Raw genomic sequence first — 20,470 nt, 5'->3', positions numbered from 1 at the left:
ACAAACAAACAATACATTTAACAAAGAAGGTTTGTTTCTTTACTTTAGCTACTGAGCTGGTTATATCCGCTATGTCTACAGCATAGAATCAAACCACGGATTTCAGCCTTGTGTGTCTGTATCGAAGAAGGAGATAAATACATACTGTAGATATTTACTGCAATCTTCAAGTGTTTTTTTTTTTTTTGCTGGTATTTATTTTAAAATTCATTAATAGTCATACAGTTATTATAACGCCTCCCGGTGGCTCAGCGGTAAGTCATTGGGCTTATGAAGCAAGAATCGGGTTTCGATACCCGCGGTGGGTAGAGGACAGATAGCCTATTGTGTAGTGTTTTGTTTCACAATAAACAAAGTTAGTATAAAGTTTCTGATATTAAATATGAATTGGTATGTATTTTTCTTGATCTCATTTTTCTACCTAATAGCCAAAATTTTATGCCAGGAAGACACTGATCAGGGTTGGAAAAAAAACTTTTACAAAATACGATTTAGATATATGAATCCAGATTTTTATTCGCTTGTACTCTGTATATAATACAGACTTCCAGTACAGAGACTTTATTGCAGACTCTGTTTTCACAATTTACAACACAATTTTTTACGATGATTATTATATCATATTTAAGTTGTTAAGTCGTCAATGAATATTTTATATATTATTTATTGAATATAATAAATTAAGTATTGCCCTAATTATTTATATTTCGATACATGAATGTTAAATTAAAAATCAGATTACTTTGCAAATATCGAAGTTGTTTGGTCAATATCTCAGAAATGTTAAATAGCTAACGTTTAGCTCTAACTTATCTACCACAATACAACTTAACCATTGTTTTCACAATCTCCAACAAACTGAACATGTAATTCTAGGAATTGGCAGTTTAACTGAAAAATTCACTGGCAGCTGCTGTCCTATTTTACCACAGTCACGTTTTTATTTCACATTTTACCAAACCATTCAGTTCAGCCGTATCTCTTCTGCTTCCTTAAGGACTGTACAAAGGCAGCTGGGCTGGTAGAGAAACCTGGGTCAAATCTCATTGTTTTAAAAACTTTTACATTTTATATCCCCCCTTAGGATACTGGAGATAGCTGTTTGTTTTTTTCTATGTCATATATCCAATAAGGTTTGTGATCGTACAAACTGTTTAAAAATTAATACTAAAATATTTTTGTTCTCGTATTAAATGTTTATCCACTCTATAGAACGCAATGAAATTTACTCACTGCAAGCAACGCAATGAATACCACTGTTGTATGTAAGCTGAACATCTGCTTGCACGCTTTCAAAATACCAGACGTTCTCCAGAAGAGTAAAATGCTCGATGACTTACGCGTAATTAAATAGACCAAGAAATTTGCCGCGCTCTTCATCGTAACAGTTGAAATATCCGTGCACTTTGCAAATACATTTAAAACAAACAATGTTTAAGTTACTTAGAACTAAAGTTATTAAAAAATTATAGGAAATACCCCATATTACAGACATTATAATTTCTTCTAGATAAAATCTGATGTGAACAACGATGTCACATTTTTTCTCCTCAAAATTCAACTACTGAAACACGATATTTGAAAAACCAGATGTAGAACATTGTTAATTTTTGGACTAAAAATGAACTAGGTACACAACGCAAGCATTATCCGTACCTACTCAAGAAGTTACACAACGTAATGAACTACTTCATGACTGTCTAATTCAACCATTCCTATAAGATGCTGATTAACTCAAGCGTTCCTATAAGTTGCTGATTACCTCAAGCGTTCCTATAAGTTGCTGATTAAGTCAGCCATTCCCATAAGTTGCTGATTAACTCAAGCGTTCCTATAAGTTGCTGATTAAGTCAGTCATTTCTATAAGTTACTGATTAACTCAACCATTCCTATACGTTACTGATTAAGTCAGCCATTCCTGTACGTTACTGATTAAGTTAGCCATTACTATAAGTTACTGATTAACTCAACCATTCCTATAAGTTACTGAGTAACATAACCATTCCTATAGGTAATTGATTAAATCAATCATTCCTATAAGTTACTGATTAAATCAACCATTCCTATAAGTTACTGATTAACTCAACCATTCCTATAGGTAATTGATTAACTCAGCCATTCCTGTACGTTACTGATTAAATCAACCATGCCTATAAGTTACTGATTAACTCAACGATTCCTATACATTACTGATTAACTCAACCATTCCTATACATTACTGATTAACTCATCGTTTCTAAAATACACCTTAACAATTTTTTAAAATTTATTAATCACAATTAGAGACAACTTTAATATGCAAATATTTCAAGTTACTGATTACTGTACAACACCACATTTTCTCCAGGTTTTTAGCCAGTTAAAACTTTAACTGATCATAATATAATGAAGCTGTATATTTAATAATTAATACTAATACGATTAAAAAAAACAGCTACACGTTAACTACGTCATCATATAATAATTTAACTGTCCTTTTAAAATGATTATTATAATACGACATATAAGTATGCTTTTACGTTAATGATCAAAATACAATGTCGACAAATTTCTGATCAATTTCACTAATCCTTTAAGCTATTGATTGTAGTAGTAATTTATTAAATATATTAATTACAGTAATTTCAGGATTTTTAGGAAGGTGGTACTTATAGTACCTTGGATGTAATTATTCAGAACTTTGATCGTGTGTATATTTCTGTATTTAACTGAAGATCAAATAACTATTTTGAGTGTTGATTTTCGTTTTAGATTCGAAGTCCATTAGAACTCCTTTTTTTAGCATGTTTATATACACCGAATATAATAGTGGAAGTATATGTTGAATCAGAATTTCTTGTTATATTTTTTTACCAATCTTGATATATCATTCTTTTTAAAGTTGTGCAAAGCCATTTTGACAAACTAAAGGTATCGCAAAACTATAACTCCAGGTTGATCATGGACTTTCAAATTCGTCTCATCTTAATTTAAATAGGTTAGAATAAACGAAATGATTGCGAACCCCAAATAATATTTCGTAGTTTTTATATTTGCTCAACGTTATGGCTTTACACCTTTATCATCACCATAAATTACAGTGTTGTCTGTAAAAACCAGAATAAGAAGTCTCGTGTTTACCTGTTGTGTCATGTTCACTTGTTGTTGGTGGAAACAAGAATGAGAAGCCTCATCTTCATCTGAGAAAACTTATGCTCTTGATGGATGTGTAAAGCCGAAACGTTGAGGAAGTAAACAATTTTTGAAAGATTCTCTGGAGTTCACTCGTTTCATTTAATCATAATTATGTGCGTTATACTCCAGTCAGCATTATGTGACTTACAAACTGTTAAATAAGTTTTTTTTCTCTCTTCCTATTTAATTCTTACAGATAAAGACTGATGATCTCACAGAATTTGTTGTAAGCTGATATGTTGTTGCAATAAAACAAAGTTGTCAAGCAATACAGTAATGATAATACTTGTAAAAAATGTAATAAAATAACAGTTATAAATCGGTCAAATATCAAAATTCAGATTAATTCTTAAACAGGATTTAACATACGTATTCGAAGTTGATTTGATGAAAATTCTTCTTTCAAGTACAAACAAATATTATTATTATTATTTTATGTGTGAGACTGCGTATAAACGTTTGGATAAACTTACATATGCTTAAGAAACGTTATTATTGTATGAAAAAACGTTTTGTTCCTGACTACTTTCAAAGATATTAATTAACCTCCTCTTACAAATGTTAAGGAAATGGAAATACTTTAGCACTGATCACAATAAGACACAGTTATTAGTTAAAGCAACGCTAATCATACTAAAATATACCAATTTCATTAATATAAACCATGACAAACAACCGAAAATGATTTGTTCCTGACTACTTTCAAAGATATTAATTAACCTCCTCTTACAAATGTTAAGGAAATACCTTAGTACTGATCAAAATAAGACACAGTTATTAGTTAAAGCAACGCTGATCATACTAAAATATACCAATTTCATTAATATAAACCATGACAAACAACCGATTGTTCTTGATAATAGTTAACCACATAAGAGACAGCGCTTATCCTTACGTAGCAAGTGAAAACTATCAAAGTTTATATATAATCGTACAGTGATATTCGGTGCTAAAGTCCACACGACTGGCTATTCTAGTTGAAGCATTATTTAAGTCACCGAGTTACGAATAAAAAAAAATGTGTATATTTACGTATATCATTTGGGCGATACGTAATGCATTACTTACTTAAAGTTGTAAATCTAAACTATAGCTATATATGGCTTAAGAAAGTCTCAGATATAATAACAAACTTAATGTATGGTAAATACTAAACATTTTCCACTCTCGTCACTTTGTCAGGGAAGAGTTGTCACATACTCAGTAGTATCTAATGGTATGCTGTGAGAGCGTTCTTTAAAAGCAGTCCTTTTCAAAGGACAAATGTTATAAATAACTTGCCATCGTAAATTACGTGCGTTCTTATTACTGTCCCAAGTGACTAACAAAACACATATAAGCTTTTTCCTCTGGTGATTCTTCTTAGAAACTCTGAATTACTGAGCCAATCTATTTTCGCTTCGAAGCCGTCGTTCCTAACTAAACTGAAGATCTTAGAGGCCTGTCGACTAATGTCCTGATCTGAACAATACATATATATATATATAAACAAGAAGCTACAAAGAGAAACACTGTAAGTTAAAATCTGCAAATAATTATGCAGATATGTAAAAAAAAAAAACTTATTCATCATAGATGTATCACCTTCTCCCAGTTGTGATTAATATATTTAAAATATCAGTTACACAAATATTATTTTTGTTTTGTAATATTAGAGCATATTTATATAAAGCTGCTTCAAGCTACAACGTCAATTTACTGTATACTTCTAAACAGGTATTTTTGCCTATCCTGTACATTTATTAAGTCGTTCAGAGAAACCAAACACACTTCTATAGATTAGAAATGTACACACATTAGTGTGAAAGTTTATGAAGAGGATTTATGTAGTTCTTTATGATGTACAAATAAGTATTAATTTAAAACATCTCGTTACACACTGTTCTAAAATCTAGATAACAAGAGGCAAGTGCACACTTTTATACATCAATCACTAAACGTTTGTGCAGAAATAATTCTTACTTTTACACATCAATCACTAAACGTTTGTGAAGAAAGGATTCTTACTTTTACACAAATATCTATAAACTTTTTAAGGGTATAATCGCCTTTCAATTATAGTAAGAACAAAGGCCACTACACCCTTCAATCATTTTGTTATAAACTTGATTTGTAAATATTTTTTATTTGTAATTTTGCGAGTTTTCGCTATATATATTAGGGAGTAAAAAGTCTTAAACCTCTGTCGATTGTGAGCTGTCTGTTTATTGTTGAAATTTATCATCAACAAGTCCCAGACATCTACTGTTTAAGAATCTGTTCCCAATAAAAGTGACAATTCAAAAGTCAGAAATAACAGGTATTTTACCAAAACTGTAAACATGGCAGCGTGATCCACGTCCTAAGTCAAACAAGAAGTGTAAGCATGCTAGTGTGTCATTTTGAAAAACTAATTTGATTCTGTTGTTCTGGATTGTGACCAAGACTCCATTGCATCAAGTTATAAACGTTGAAAAGCTATTAAATAAACTTTTTTGTTTGTACTCCATGTGAGAAAACTGGATACAGGATTTCCTAAAATATGTATGTTTAACGTTCCTGAAAAAAAAGTTGACTTCTAACAAACTTTGATATTCTTAGTTACTGACACATACATGATACAGTATTGTTGTAACAACGATAAAAAGTTCCCCCTGCAGATATGTAAGGAACTAAAAGAACAAGGCTGTCTTGAATATAATGTAACTTTCAATCGATGTCGTATAAAACTCTGTGACGTGAAAAACTTAAAATACATTTCTTGTCCAAGAGAGAGAGAGAGACTGTGTAGTTTCTCAGAATAATGTCTTGCCTGCCCAATATGTACATTTATAAAGTTATTCTACGCAAGTTCTTGCTATGGTTTATTCATTGTCAGAATCAAATGCTCTGATTTTTATTGCTTATTAAATCTATCTCGTTTGAAACGATAAAACAACTTGAGTTCAGATTTAACTCTCAAATGAGCTTCTGAAGTCAGTTTTGATTTGAAATTTTGGAATAGACACTCGTGCGTTCTCTGAAGAGAGAATCCTCCCGTATTGTATATTTCTTCTGCTATTTTTGTAATTATTGTAACCATGAGGTTTAATAATCCGTTGTCTACAAAGTTACTGGCAGTCACGTTTAGTAACGAGTTTACTGACACCATGAGTTTGTAAAACCTGGGGTTAAATACAAGAGATAAGGAACTTCGAAGACTAAGGAATCGGGACATATTGAAGTGGAAAGCACTTCGATGGTTAAATAATCGGGACATATACTAAAGAGGAAGGCGCTTCGAAGGTTAAAGAATCAAGACATATACTGAACACTCTATGCGAGAGTTTAATTTTCAGAGGTAGCGCTGGCTTTTAAGTCGCATGTCGTAGGTTTACAATGACACCGTAACTTTCATTGCTGGTCTATAAATCCATTTTGAACTTCTGTCTGGATGGCTGAATATTACTGTAACCCAACGAGTGTTTAGCGATTGTTAGTGTATCACTGTAATCCAACGAGTGTTTGGCGATGGTTAGTGGGATACCTTTCGCTTAGAAAGACGTATTCAGTACGTACACAGTACGGAGAAATGATTTTGTAGGAGGTACCGATATAACACTTTCGTACCCAATCATATATATTAAATATAATACTATGGTACACTTGGTACAATACTTATTAGGCTGTTAAATTATTAAAGATAATTCAAAATCATGGTGTGTATGTGTTTGCGTACTAGTTTGCGATCTACAGGTTTAATGTGAACAGACAGACATACAATATTCTCGAAATTTACTCTTGCGTTTGAATTTTCTCTATATTAGTTCCAAATTTAATAATAATAATAAAAACATTAAACAACCGAAATAAAATGGTTGGCTAAGTTTATAACAAAACCACAATTTTAGATTTAAAACATTGAAAATAGTAATACGAATTGCAGTAAAATGTGTACAGTTTTTTTTATTATCCTGAGCAATTACTGTTTTGTTGTTGTTGTTACGTGTGACTTTGTAACCGAGTATAGTTCTTACCTGACCAGCCCAAGCTTCATGTAATAATTTTGGACTGCACCGCTATGTTCTAAGTGTTAAAGGATAGTTATCCTATGTTGATGTTAACGATATATTAGCGTCTCAACTACTATTATGTCTACTGAATCCTAGCCGGCGTGTAGAGCCCTGGTATTAAGCGAAAGACCTCGTCGGCACTGAATATAGCGGATATGATGTTGTTGATGTATGGTAATACACGCTTCTTAATTTTTACTTAGAAGTTAGCATTAATAATTATACTGTGGTAGCTAGACCGGCTCTGGGATTAAGGAGACTGGACTAGCTTGCTGGTTCGCCATGGTCTTATGAATGATGATCAGGCTAATTCAAGTAATAATAAATTGATGCTAATATAATTAAATAACATAGCGTTAAAATTCTTACCATAATTTTGATATGTAGTAACATAAAAACAATTGATAAAAATTAAAATTCACCTTCTTAATCCAGTTTATACCGAAACAGTTATTGTTCAAGGAATTTTTTTTTAAATTTCAATAGCGTCTCAACCATTATTACTACTATGCTTGTCGTATCCTAGCTGGCTTGAAGAATCGTGGTATTGGACGAAGGGCCTCGTCTGCACTGGATGTAATAGATAAAATGTGGTTAATATATATTCTTCTTTACTTTCACTCAGAAGTTCCTATAATTATAAATAGTCTGCAGTTTAAAACGTACGTATTTTATGCGATTATTTGGAATAAGTTATATAATTACTAATTGGTAAGTAATATTGATATTGGTAATTAAAAGAAACAACAATCCGTTGTAGTAAAGTTGATATTGGTAATTAAAAGAAACAACAATCCGTTGTAGTAAACTTGATAGTGGTCATTAAAAGAAGCAGCAATCCGTTGTAGCAAAGTTGATATTGGTCATTATCAGAAGTAGCAATCCGTTGTAGTAAAGTTAATAGTGGATTGCTACTACTTTATGAAACTGTCTCAAAGTCAACAGTTTTAGATGACAGAGTTTTAGTAACTTAATTTGCAGTGTTTTCCTAATTTATGTATGGCGTTTCCAAATGAAAACCACAATCAGAATTTGAAGAACTCACGTAACTTTAGAAGATAAACACTGAAGGACTACTGTATCGTTGCTTCAGTTCAATGTGGCGTCCGTAAAGGGGAAGTAAAAGTGCAACGTCAGTTTTTAAGTTTTGACGAGAAATAACAAGTAATTTTGAGTGAAACCTAAAGCTAATTCGCCAGACTTGTAGAAGTTTAATTATTTTATTCTGAAACTGTGCAAATTTACAAATCGGATGTATAATATCTTGATTCAATGATATTGAAATAAATGTTTTAAATGTGATGCAAATAATTGATTTGGGGGTTAAAGAGGATATTGATAAAATGGTGACGATAAATGATAGGCAGTTGTTTGATTTATAACAACACAAGTGTAAAAAAGTAACAATGATTCATTTTTCTATTATATAAATATTCAAGCCCACAAATCTTCCAAAAAATTTTGCGCAACTTTACAAAGATTTCTGTACGTGTAAAAACATGTTAAAGTTAACTTACAAAATGCGAGTTACGCTACAAGACATCGTTTACTTTACGTTTCAAACTAAATTAGCTTTGTGTAGAAAATGTTCAATTGCTAAATAAAAATAAATCATTCACGTTTTTACATTTGCTCTAAGAGTAAATGCCCTCTCTAGCAGGCTATCTCCATAAGCATGTCTATATAAATGATGCATAACAATTATTGTTCAGTTACATGAAGTTCCATGAATCATGTGCAGGTTACTTCCTTCTCCTTTTATTGGCTACAGTTATCAAAATCGTTAAGTATTTTGAAATGGAAGTTATAAAATGTGAATGCTACAATAAGGTTCTTTGTTGTATGGAAAAAAAAAACTTTTTTTCTTCGTAAACGTTTCTATGTTAAATATAAAGCATTCACGGGTCACTTATTGTAACTAAAGTAAAATAAAACATTCTTATTAAACAAACTCAGCATATATAAATGTTGGCGTTTCGTTTTTGACTTTAAATAAGATTTTATGTGACTGTAGACTATAGCTTCGTTCCCTGAGATAAATTACAATATGCAAACTGAAAATACGTCACACTGAGACAAGTAACACTTTTTAGGACAGTGAAATATCCCACAAGCGTACTCGCTTTAACAACTTAGGTCTTAGAGTCATTTATGAACTACTACTGACTTGTAAACTTGCTTTAGGCTATGATCAAACTTAATAAGAAAATATTTTCATAATAAATCATTGTATAAATTACCGAAACCACTTTGATTTTGTAATGGTCATTAGGCAAAATATGATAAAACGTTGTATCTAGAAGTACCAATTTACAGTGTCATAACATACTGTATGGCCTTTCTGGTTTTTGTATTATTAGAAGAATGCATAATAAAAGAACATACTCTCTAGAACACCTTCAATATATATATTTAAGTGGACTGTTTTAATGAACAAATAAACGTTTTAGTTCCTTTGCTAAACAGTACAAAACAATTTAAATATTTAATGACATTCACTGGTCACATTTTGATTTTTTTCTTTGTGGAAAATGCTTAAATGACTTGAAACTGTTAATGACAAAGAATCTTGGATATCTTATAGTGACTTCAAAACCAAATGTAGTAAATATTTGAAAAATTAAAAAGTATTTATATAAAAAGAAAACATTTTTTTTTCTATATTTAAAGAGATGTCGCTTGATTAAGAGATTCAATTCAGAGACTTGCTATTAGTATAATATTTCTTGTTTTCACAACTTTGTTATTAGAGAACTGGGTCAGTTCTAGTAACGGACAAACGTACTTGACGATATGAAACTTGTTATTATTACTATGCTAGGCCTAAGCTTAGGAAAACTTGGTTTAAAGTCTCGTTTCTGTTTCTTACAAATTATGTTATTTAAAAGATTTTACAATTTGCGATTGGTGGATTCAGCCTGGTAAGGAATTTGGATATCTTTGTTATCGTTTGATAGTTTTTGTCTCTAGTTTTTAATGGGAAAATGTATTAGTTCAATCTTATAGATGACTTATTGCGTCTAATATATTTCTGAAAATAACGTTATCTTACTTATCTCTTACTCAAGAGTATTTTTTAAATTAAAAAAACACCAGCTAATTTTTTACGTTTTTTTTTCTGTGACACACGATGTGAAGTGTTTTCTAGAAACCTTGTGTTATTTTACATATTTATGTTCCATTTTAACATGAAAACTACTGGAAAAACGGTAAAAGCGATGAGAATGGTCGGTTATGTTTAATATTAAGTTAGAATTAGCTGAACGAAAAGTATTGGGTAAGGCAGTATTTCTGATTTTAATCGTTATACGTTTAAAGTTAGCGCGACAGACGGCCATGTTTATGTTTAAAACATGTCACTTCTGCGTTCATTTGATTAATGAATCAAAATTTATTTTTAAAAATACTTTCACAGTGAGTTTATGAAGAAGGCCTTGTCTGTGATTTAATAATAACACGCCCACGTCCAGTCGTCATGATTGGAGTCGAGTTTTTTTGGGGCGGTGTCCTAAATACATCAATGTCTGAAACAAGCGCCAAACCAACTCTGCAGTGGCACCTGCTGCCACAAACTGCCCTGTACAAGTTGGGACGTCACGCGCCCCAAGCCCTATGCGGGAAACTTATGCTCAGACAACCTCATCACGCGCTTGAAGATTGCATAAAGAACCTCACAGAGTGGCACTTCACGCGCTCACGAGGCACGTGCAAAACAGTTTAGAAGACAACGTCACGCGTCTCACGAGACACACGGACTATACCAGCTGCGTGACTGAAAACCAGGTGCCTTTTTATCAACGTACTGAAAACCTACCAATGTTTGAAACATAACTTATGTGCCCAAGCTCAGTAAGAAGCTAAACATTGGCTTGTGATTTGCAGTGATCAGCGGTGGTCAAGGTTCACTCAAACCTTATCCTGTTACAAAGATTGAAAACTTCATCGACCACCGAGGGACTGCCGACACGCGCAACAGGCATACGTAGCCTACAGCGCTGACCAATAGGACTGAAGCATATCCACTTTTTGTTGTTTTAAGTTATTGGCTGAAGTTTCTGTCAGCAATTCCAACGACAAAATAAGTATCAACTTTCCGAGGTCTTCGAAACAAAATTGTCAGTTTGGGGACAATACGACAACAGCATAATCAAGTCCATACGTTGCTTGTACATGTATATATAAACACGCATAAAAAGGGCGGAGATTCGGCGGTGAATATTTTAGGTAAGGTAATTTTAGTATATTAACGATTAGCCTGAAATTCAAACATTAGGCTCATTACTAGAATTGTACGATTATAAGATGTACAAATGTTTTACACTTATTTTATAGAAACGAAAATCTGAAAATTTTATAAAGAACAGAAAACAATAAATGAAATCTCTTTACGTGTTTGATCTGATTTTGTGTTACAGACGTCATCTTCAAGTGCAATTATGTTACGTGTGGGAGTTTTTGCCATGACGCATGTTTTTCTGGCTTAAAATATTGTGATTGAATTTTAACTATTAACTGATGATTTAACGTAATATATTTAAGTCCAGTTTCTTAATTAGACAGAAGCAGTAAGAACAGACCTTACTTCTTAAAATGAATATTTGCTTTGGGATTTAAAGCAATACATGGTATGTGCAAAACTCGACTGATTATGATGAAGATTTTACGCATTAGATGTTATATTGAGGATTTTGTTTTTAGGCAATCAATACACTAACGGCAGCGTTAAAATTTTAAATGCACGTGACAGAAAACTACGTGTCCTACTGTTATACTTTAATAATAAAAATATATAGAGAGACAAAACGTGGTGGCGTTTAGAGTCATGTACAAAGGAATTTAATATTTCAGTGTATAGGTTTATTAAATGACAGATATGAGCATTTAGTGATACGTAAGCACACTCAATGCATTATAAAATAGTTTTCAATGACTTTTTTGGATCTTTTAATTTCGATCACGCTCGTTTTAGTAATGAAAGCAAAGATAAAGTGAATATATAGTATATGTATGGTAGTGAGCTTGTGTTTGTGGAATTGTTGAACCAAGCTGCACAATTGGCTACTTGCGCAGAGCCATCTTTAATTTTGAGCTAGTAAGACTAAAACGAAAGTAGCTAGTCAACAGTACCTACTGCCAATTCTTGGGCTTCTCTTCTTGGACCGTCACTTCTATAATGTACCAACGACCCCAAAGTGCGAAGTACATTTTGGGACAACAGATCGCGAATCACGAACCACCAACTCTCGGAGTAACAATATGAGTACTGAGTGTCCTATGAGAATCTGGTTTCTTTGTATCTAGAGTGTTAAATTTCGCAGTTGTATTTACTGTTTACTATTTTGTATGAGAGCTTAACTTTAAGTGAACTTATGTTGTTGCATGGCATATTTTTTCCTTGGAAATACATATGATTATATAATATATTTTGTGTACGAATATATGGGGATTTTTTAATGCCCCCCCCCCCCCCAATGGCACAGCGGTATGTCAGCGGATTTACAACGCTAGAAACCGGGTTTCGATACCCGTGGTGGGCAGAGCAGAGATAGCCCATTGTGTAGCTTTGTGCTTAATTCCAAACAAACAATTTTTTAATGTAAATTTAAACAAGCAGGTTTGTTTGTTTTTTACTTGGCTTAGTTTTTCGATTCACGTAACATGTAGACCGTTACGCGGTTAATTGAAATGTGTTTTAGTAAAATTGATGAGCATTTATGATAACACGCTGTTAGGAATTTTTGCGTTTAATAGAAAACATTGGGAGGATTTTGTACCGAGCATTCTCCGTATTTTGAGACACGATCGTAGAACACGATTTCGTTTATCATCGTAATTTTCTTAGTAAACTTTTAATTCCCAAAATAAATGGACCTAATTATGTTAGAATACTCTGTGGCATGTTTTACACAAAGGAGCTCTTTGAATCCGACTTCAGAAGATCTTTATCTGTAGTTTAACCATCAAGCAGGAATTATCTCCCGGACCTTAACTCTCAACTTTATCACAAACTTTCAATGAATATAGCTAAAGGACACACCAGGACCTGATCAGCGCTCTTACACCCAGGCACCTTACTCCTTAAATCGGGCCTAAATATTAACGAATGGTTCGTAGCGTCAATTATTCGATTAATTCTGCCAAGATCGTTAAAATGTAAATATCTTAGAGACATAGAACAAGATATTCAATTATTACTTCAGTTTGTAACATTTTAACGCTAGTACTTATAAATGTTAATAACAAATTTTATTTGCATTAAACGCAAAGCTACACAATAAGCTATTCGCGTTTTGCCCGGAGTAAGGTTCGAACGTCGAATGTTAGCGTTATAAGCCCTCAAGCTCACCGCTGAGCCACTCAGGGCTTATTAAGAATATTGAAAAGTAAGAGAAATAAAAGATGTTACACGCCAGATGTATGTACTGTATAGTAAGAGATTCATTAACGTGCTCATGAAAGTTTTACCTTCGTATGGGCCAATGGTTAGCGTGCCGGACTGTGCATTTGAGGTTCCGTCGTTTCGTTCCCCATTACGGCCAAAAGGAAAATTCACGCTGTACACTTTGTGGCTGTAGAGTGACAGTCAGATCACATTATTCTTTTTAACAAAAGTAACCTAAGAATTGGTGGCGGGTGGTGTTGGCTAGCCGTCTTCCCAAGCCCGTCTACAATAATTGCATTTAGTTTGTTGTTACACATAAAGCTGATGGGTTGAGTATTTGGGCTTTCTTTGGCCACCCCTAATTTTATCAAGCATGTATGTTTCAATAAAATATATATCAATACGTATTCCTTTTTATTATGGAGTTCAGATGTATGAAATAATTGTTAATTTGAAAGTTATCTATATCAATAACTTTAAAGGGTTCTGTCAAAATAAGTCATTTCTAACGGGTCTGCTCCACCGGTGGCTCATTAGAAAGTCTAAGAACTTATAACGCTGAAAATCAGGTTTCGGTACCCGCGGTGGGAAGAGCACAGACTGCCTATTATGTAGCATTGCGCTTAACAACAAACAAACTAACTACCATTTCTATCATACTCTTTTGATGGAAGATTACATCTGTTAATACTTGTCTGTTTGTTTTTGAATTTCGCGCAAAGCTACACGAGGGCTATCTGCGCTAGCCGTCCCTAATTTAGCAGTGTAAGACTAGAGGGAAGGCAGCTAGTCATCACCACCCACCACAAGCTCTTAGGCTACTCTTTTACCAACGAATAGTGGGATTGACCGTCACATTATAACGCCCCCACGGCTGAAGGAGCGAGCATGTTTGATGGGACGGGGATTCGAGCCCCCGACCCTCAGATTGCGAGTCGAGCGCCCTAACCACAAGGCCATGCCGGGCCTTCTGATAATACGTGCGATGTTTAACATCTGAATCTCGCAGTCTTGATTGTCGTACAGTTTAACTTAACCATATTTGAATGTATAATGATATTTAAAATGTATTCATAATTTTATGCAATACATTATATCCGTTATAAATATAGCCCAGTCTGACTTTCTGAAAGCAGGTACGTTATTGTACTTTCGATTCAACTTTCCTATTTAATGTTTAATTTTAGCATTTATTAAGTAATCGTCTCTCTCAGAAAGCACATAACACTTATTGTTTTAACTTGATTTTTATATCCTCATTGTATATTTTGATAATCTATTAACTTCAAATATATCTGTATTTTATCAAGTTTAAAACTCAATTTTCTATTACACGGATATATAATTTTAATTACATCCATTCTGCACCCCCAGTGTCACAGCGGTATGTCTGAGGACTTACAACGGTAGAATCCGGGTTTCGATACCCGTGGTGGGCAGAGCACAGATAGCCCATTGTGTAGCTTGATGCTTAATTACAAACAAATACATCCATCCTTCAAGTTAACTTGAGTTCCTGTCTTCTTTCAACGTGATGTGTTCTTTACTGATGAGCTACAAATAATTTTCCTCATAATTTAATTCAGATTGTATTTAAGAGTAATTTGGCTTCATCTATTACAACCGTTTTTCAGTTCTACCATCAATGCTTATTAATATGAGATGGTAAATATATATTTCTGATTTGGCTCTATTTTAATGCATTATGGTTTTTTTCCTGAAGTAAAAAGTAGTTGCAAATACGGAATTTTTCCGTATGTACATCGTTATCGTACACACGTATACAAAGCTTGTATACGTATGTATACGTGTGTTGTATGAATTGATAGAAACGGTATATGGTAAGAGTTTATATCGTTAATCCCTCTTCCTTTGTCCCCCCCCCCCCCACGTGGAACAGCGGTAAGTCTTTGGATTTACAACGCTAAAATCAGGGGTTCGATTCCCCTCGGTGGACACAGCAGATAACCCGATGTGGCTTTTGCTATCAAGAAGACATACGAACATACGAACACACACCCTTTTCCATTACTTTATTAAATTGTAAGTTTTACAAAAATCATGCTGTATCCACGCCTGGTTTATGAAGCTTTGACTCATATTACGTGTTTGAATAAGCATGCTATGATTTAGTACATTTCTGTGTCGTTGTACTTCAAGATTGTTTATATTAATCAACGCGTGCGTGAATAAATAAAGATGATGAGTGCTTTAAACAAGCTATAATAACCAAAGTGATAGGATGAAGATATAAGTGGGTTACGAGGTTTATTACTTGGTTTAATCTCTGTACATCTGCTATTAACAAGATGGTCGATTCTTTCAACGCATGTCCACTTGTAATATAGCAATGTATTCAAAATATATAAGTTTTAAATAAACTGAATTTTAGTCCCCATGTTATGTGGTGCTTCACTACTGGTTCATTCATTTCCTTGTCAATCCATACTTCAACAATTATAGTGGTTAGAATAATCAGTCTAGTTATATTATCCACTACTGATTCCCTGACATCCTTGTCAATCCATACTTCAACAATTATAGTGGTTAGAATAATCAGTCTAGTTATATTATCCACTACTGATTCCCTGACATCCTTGTCAATCCATACTTCAACAATTATAGTGGTTAGAATAATCAGTCTAGTTATATTATCCATTACTGGTCCCCTGACTTCCTCGTCAATCCATACTTCAGCAATTATAGTGGTTATAATAATCAGTCTAGTTATATTATCCACAACTGATCCATTAATTTCCTTGTCAATCCATACTTCAACAATTATAGTGGTTAGAATAATCAGTCTAGTTATATTATCCACAACTGATCCATTCATTTCCTTCTCGATCCATACTTCAACAATTATAGTGGTTAGAATAATCAGTCTAGTTATATTATCCACAACTGATCCATTCATTTCCTTCTCAATCCATACTTCAACAATTATAGTGGTTAGAATAATCAGTCTGGTTATATTATCCATTACTGATCCCCTGACTTCCTTGTCAATCCATACTTCAACAATTATAGTGGTTAGAATAATCAGTCTAGTTATATTATCCACTACTGCTTTCTACATGTACATATAAGAGTGTTATGTTTGGGTATATTAATCGACGTAATGACTAAAACATATAGAATGGAATGAAGAATAAATTACGCTAAAAATGTTTACCAACTACCCAACTGATGTCTCTAAGAAAGAAAGAACAAAAAGGACCGATGCAAAACAAACTGACCGTTAAAAAGAATTTATAGTTATAAATTATCTCTCAAGGTTGAAATATCCGTATGTTACTTAATCCTAGTTGCATCAGGTGGATGTTGCTTCTTCGTTAAAAATGAGATCTGACTTAATTGAATAAGTGAGTTTTTATTCTTATTAACCATTCAATGGAATCTGCCAACCATTAATGTTCAAACGAGCGGATATGTGACAAGGACGCTACTATAATAGCAGGGAGCTAAAGCCGTTAACGTAGCACAATGATGAGGTTCACTAAGTGTTACCCAACGCCATATCTAATGAGGATATTACGTTATTTAAAGTCCTTGCTAAACGGTTTGCATATTTCAACTATTGACGATTAATACAGTTGTGTATGAACAAGTTGGTTGTCTGTCACGCGCCGCAGTCGTCGTAACTATATCATTTAAGTGTATTTGCACTGAAAGAGGCAATAAATTACCAGCTTCAAGATCAACCTTTTAAGATGACGATGTGCTCTAGAATAATTTTCTCTATGTGTGAGTACAGCATAAATATAAATGCTTTATTTTCAGTCACTTGCATTTATATGTATAAAGACATATACAGATAGGTAGGAAAATAATAATAAATTAACATTAATTGTATCTAGTAATTCATGTATAAGCATAACTTTGAATCTACCTTTAATCGATATCCTTTTTTAAACATAAATGTATAGAACATATTTGTTCTAATTACAATTATTGGTGTGCAAACTGCACATTGTGTTTCATGGCTGAGCAGGCTGATAATCTTATATCAGAAGAGATATAAAAAATGTAGCTATAGTTCGAGTAATGATTTATGATAAGTGAGTAATGTTGTGCTTTTATTTTATATTTCTAGCAGAAAATAGCTTATGTATTTTCCAGCAAGTTTCAAAATAATATCAATGGTAAAAATATGTTGTCCTAATTGAAGATTACGTTTTTTATTATTTCAAGGGTATTTTAAGTAATGTAGGCACTGTAGAACGAGGCAAGAGCAGTCTATTCAAGCCAAATCTTTACTATGTTTACGCCATTTTATGCAATCGTAAATTTATAACTAAGTAAATTAAAACAGTTTTGTGTAATTCCAAGTGTTTTAATATTATCAATAAAGACTACTTTTAGGTGTGATGTAAAGTAGTAAACTTGGCAAATGTATCTAGTTTGCTTCAAATTAACGTTACATTACATTTAAGCCAGGGTATGGTCTTAAGAGCGCCATCTGTTAGGACATTTTTATACTTGTAATCTTAGATTTAAACAACAAGATATCTCCTTAAAATATCTATTTATCTGTTACTATCTTTTTCATGATTAGTCTTACATTTTACCGCCTGATGAACTTCAAACTTCATTTCTTTGTCCAAAGAAATATATTTACTTAAAGTAATAGGAACTCTCGATATCAGTGCGATATACACTGTATATATGGTTGTCACAAAATCCTTGCTAAATGTTTTTATTCGATATAGTAAGCGAGTTTTTGTAACTTAAACTGGACAACGTAAATGACAGAAAACAAAACACAGTTTCTTTTGTCGTGTAGTTTCATATTTAGTAGATTCTCAGTCGATTCTGTAGCAGTATGAATAAACAAAAATATATGTATACAATCCAGTTTAATTTCACATGAAATATTAGGAATTTCGTTATTTACGTTATTCAAATCTAAGAGACAGCTCTTCCTACGCATAAACAATCAAAATCAATATTCATTTTTCCGTAATTGTACTGGAATTACAACCCAACGTCTAATACGCAACATACAACACGTAATATTTCCATAAAGATTAAATATAAAAACTCATACAATCGTATTTCTCTGCTTGGAAATGTTAATCTAAACACTAATAAATACACACACACACGTGTATATATGATGTAGGACGAAAACATTTTCGTCGTGAAAAAAAACTATTTTGATACGAAAAACACAGTTTTTAAGAAATCAGCAAAAGATCTATAACGCAACACTGAAACATTGTCATTTCGCGATGCTCATAAGAACGCCAAAAATCGCCATAACACACTGGCAACATTTGGAAAAAACAAATGTAACAACAAATTATACACAAAAAAGTTGAGTACAAACTTGTTCAATAAATGTAAATCATCTGTGATCACGATATTTAATAACGGTGACGATGAAATTCTATAATATCGAACAAGCAGAAATGAAACCAAAACCTGTTATTTTTTATATTTTCCGATAAATGGTTTTTACTCTTTTTCTTTGTCACATCTATACGTGACAAAACATTTGGATTCGTCTGAACAATAGTTTAGTTACATTCATGTTATATTGTTTAAAAGAATCTCAATAATTCAAACACTGATATCATTACAAAAAAGCGCGATAATTAATGCCTTATTCTTTAAGAAAAAAAAGATAATTAAATCATCCGTATTTACAAACAAATAATGACACTGTAATGCAGAACAGTGTTCTTAGAGCCATGTTGGCGGGAACCCTAACAGCGCTATTTGGCTAAAGGAATACGAACTAGATGGTATGTTGTGTCCTTTAACGAAAATATACCCCTATCGTTACAGGCTCGTTAAGCTCGCTTTTATGTCCAATTTCAGAGGTTGAAGCACATGCCTTGTATCTATTTCCTTAATCTTCACATCGGTTAATTAGGCCTTACAGTTGCTGACCCGTCTTTCTACTTCGTCATACAAGGCTGTGCAAGTAAATGTTATGAGCAGTTTCCAGAAATGTAAGACTGTGAAGGTCATATTACATATTAAACTTAAGTATCATGACCCTATAAAGGGGGAGGTAATGAGATCTGAAAATGTTCTTAAGCTTACGTGTCATTTAATGTCTACATTTATACCTATGAATTAAGAGTAATTTCTACGAACTAGTGTTTGCCAGAGGGTTTCACTCACGGAAACTTGTGAAATTAATTTTGATTTCTAAATAAAGATAGAAGGTCTACCGTGTCTTTCGTGTACTTTGTCTTCAGTCAATACCGTCCACGGAAAACGGTAATTAACGAATAAAGTGAAATACTATCATAACCGTAATTCACTACGTAAGTGTGTTTATATTGGTTGAGGAGTACACTACATTTTATTTAATTGTGGATATTATTACTGCAATGTACAATAGGCTCAGTTCTATTGACAAAACTAATAGTATGACTAGATGAGAACTGTAGTTCTCATCTAGGAAACAATATGTTAGAAAAACCAAACCTGAGGCTGTCCACCCTTTCAGTTTGTTCTAGCGCTTATTTTGTCCATCTTAGTCTATAGGTTTCTTTTTGGCTTTCGAACGAACTGATAGATGATATTCAAAGTATTAAAATGTGAAATATCTCCGTTCTTTGTATTATGATATAGATAAAGTGGTAAATGGTCGCCTTAACTGATTGATGAAGGTTTCCAAATCTTTGTTAGCCTATTCAGATTCGAATTTGTTATTCCTCACAAATAAAGACGAGAAATAGATTGGATGTAAATCTAGAGAGAAAGAAACGAAAGCACATTTTCCATACAACATAGTTTCACTTGGATGACTAACAGACAGTTCTCCAGAAAGATGTTCGAGGTGTGTTCGGACATTTTCTCTTTTCAGTCCTCATTTCTTGGGAACTGACTTCTAGTTACTCGAACTGAGGCGTGTCAGTTACTC

At 33.0% G+C, this 20,470-nt stretch overlaps 1 protein-coding gene across 4 annotated transcripts in view; it reads left to right on the top strand.

The window, feature by feature from the left end:
- Window positions 1-20,470, top strand: part of LOC106478063 (protein bowel-like) — a 79,927-nt gene that overhangs the window by 27,013 nt on the left and 32,444 nt on the right. For 2 of the 4 annotated variants that reach the window (XM_013938574.2, XM_022381589.1), the window contains exon 1: window positions 10,784-11,429. The exons of the other annotated variants lie outside the window; for them this stretch is intronic. The gene's annotated coding sequence lies outside the window, so the exon portion shown is untranslated. Of the gene's footprint in view, window positions 1-10,783; window positions 11,430-20,470 lie in introns of those variants that run through there. 4 annotated transcript variants of the gene reach the window in all.

The sequence above is a fragment of the Limulus polyphemus genome, unplaced genomic scaffold (genome assembly GCF_000517525.1).
Source record: "Limulus polyphemus unplaced genomic scaffold, Limulus_polyphemus-2.1.2 Scaffold177, whole genome shotgun sequence".
NCBI lineage: Eukaryota > Metazoa > Arthropoda > Merostomata > Xiphosura > Limulidae > Limulus > Limulus polyphemus.
This window is presented reverse-complemented; position numbering and strand designations above follow the sequence as displayed.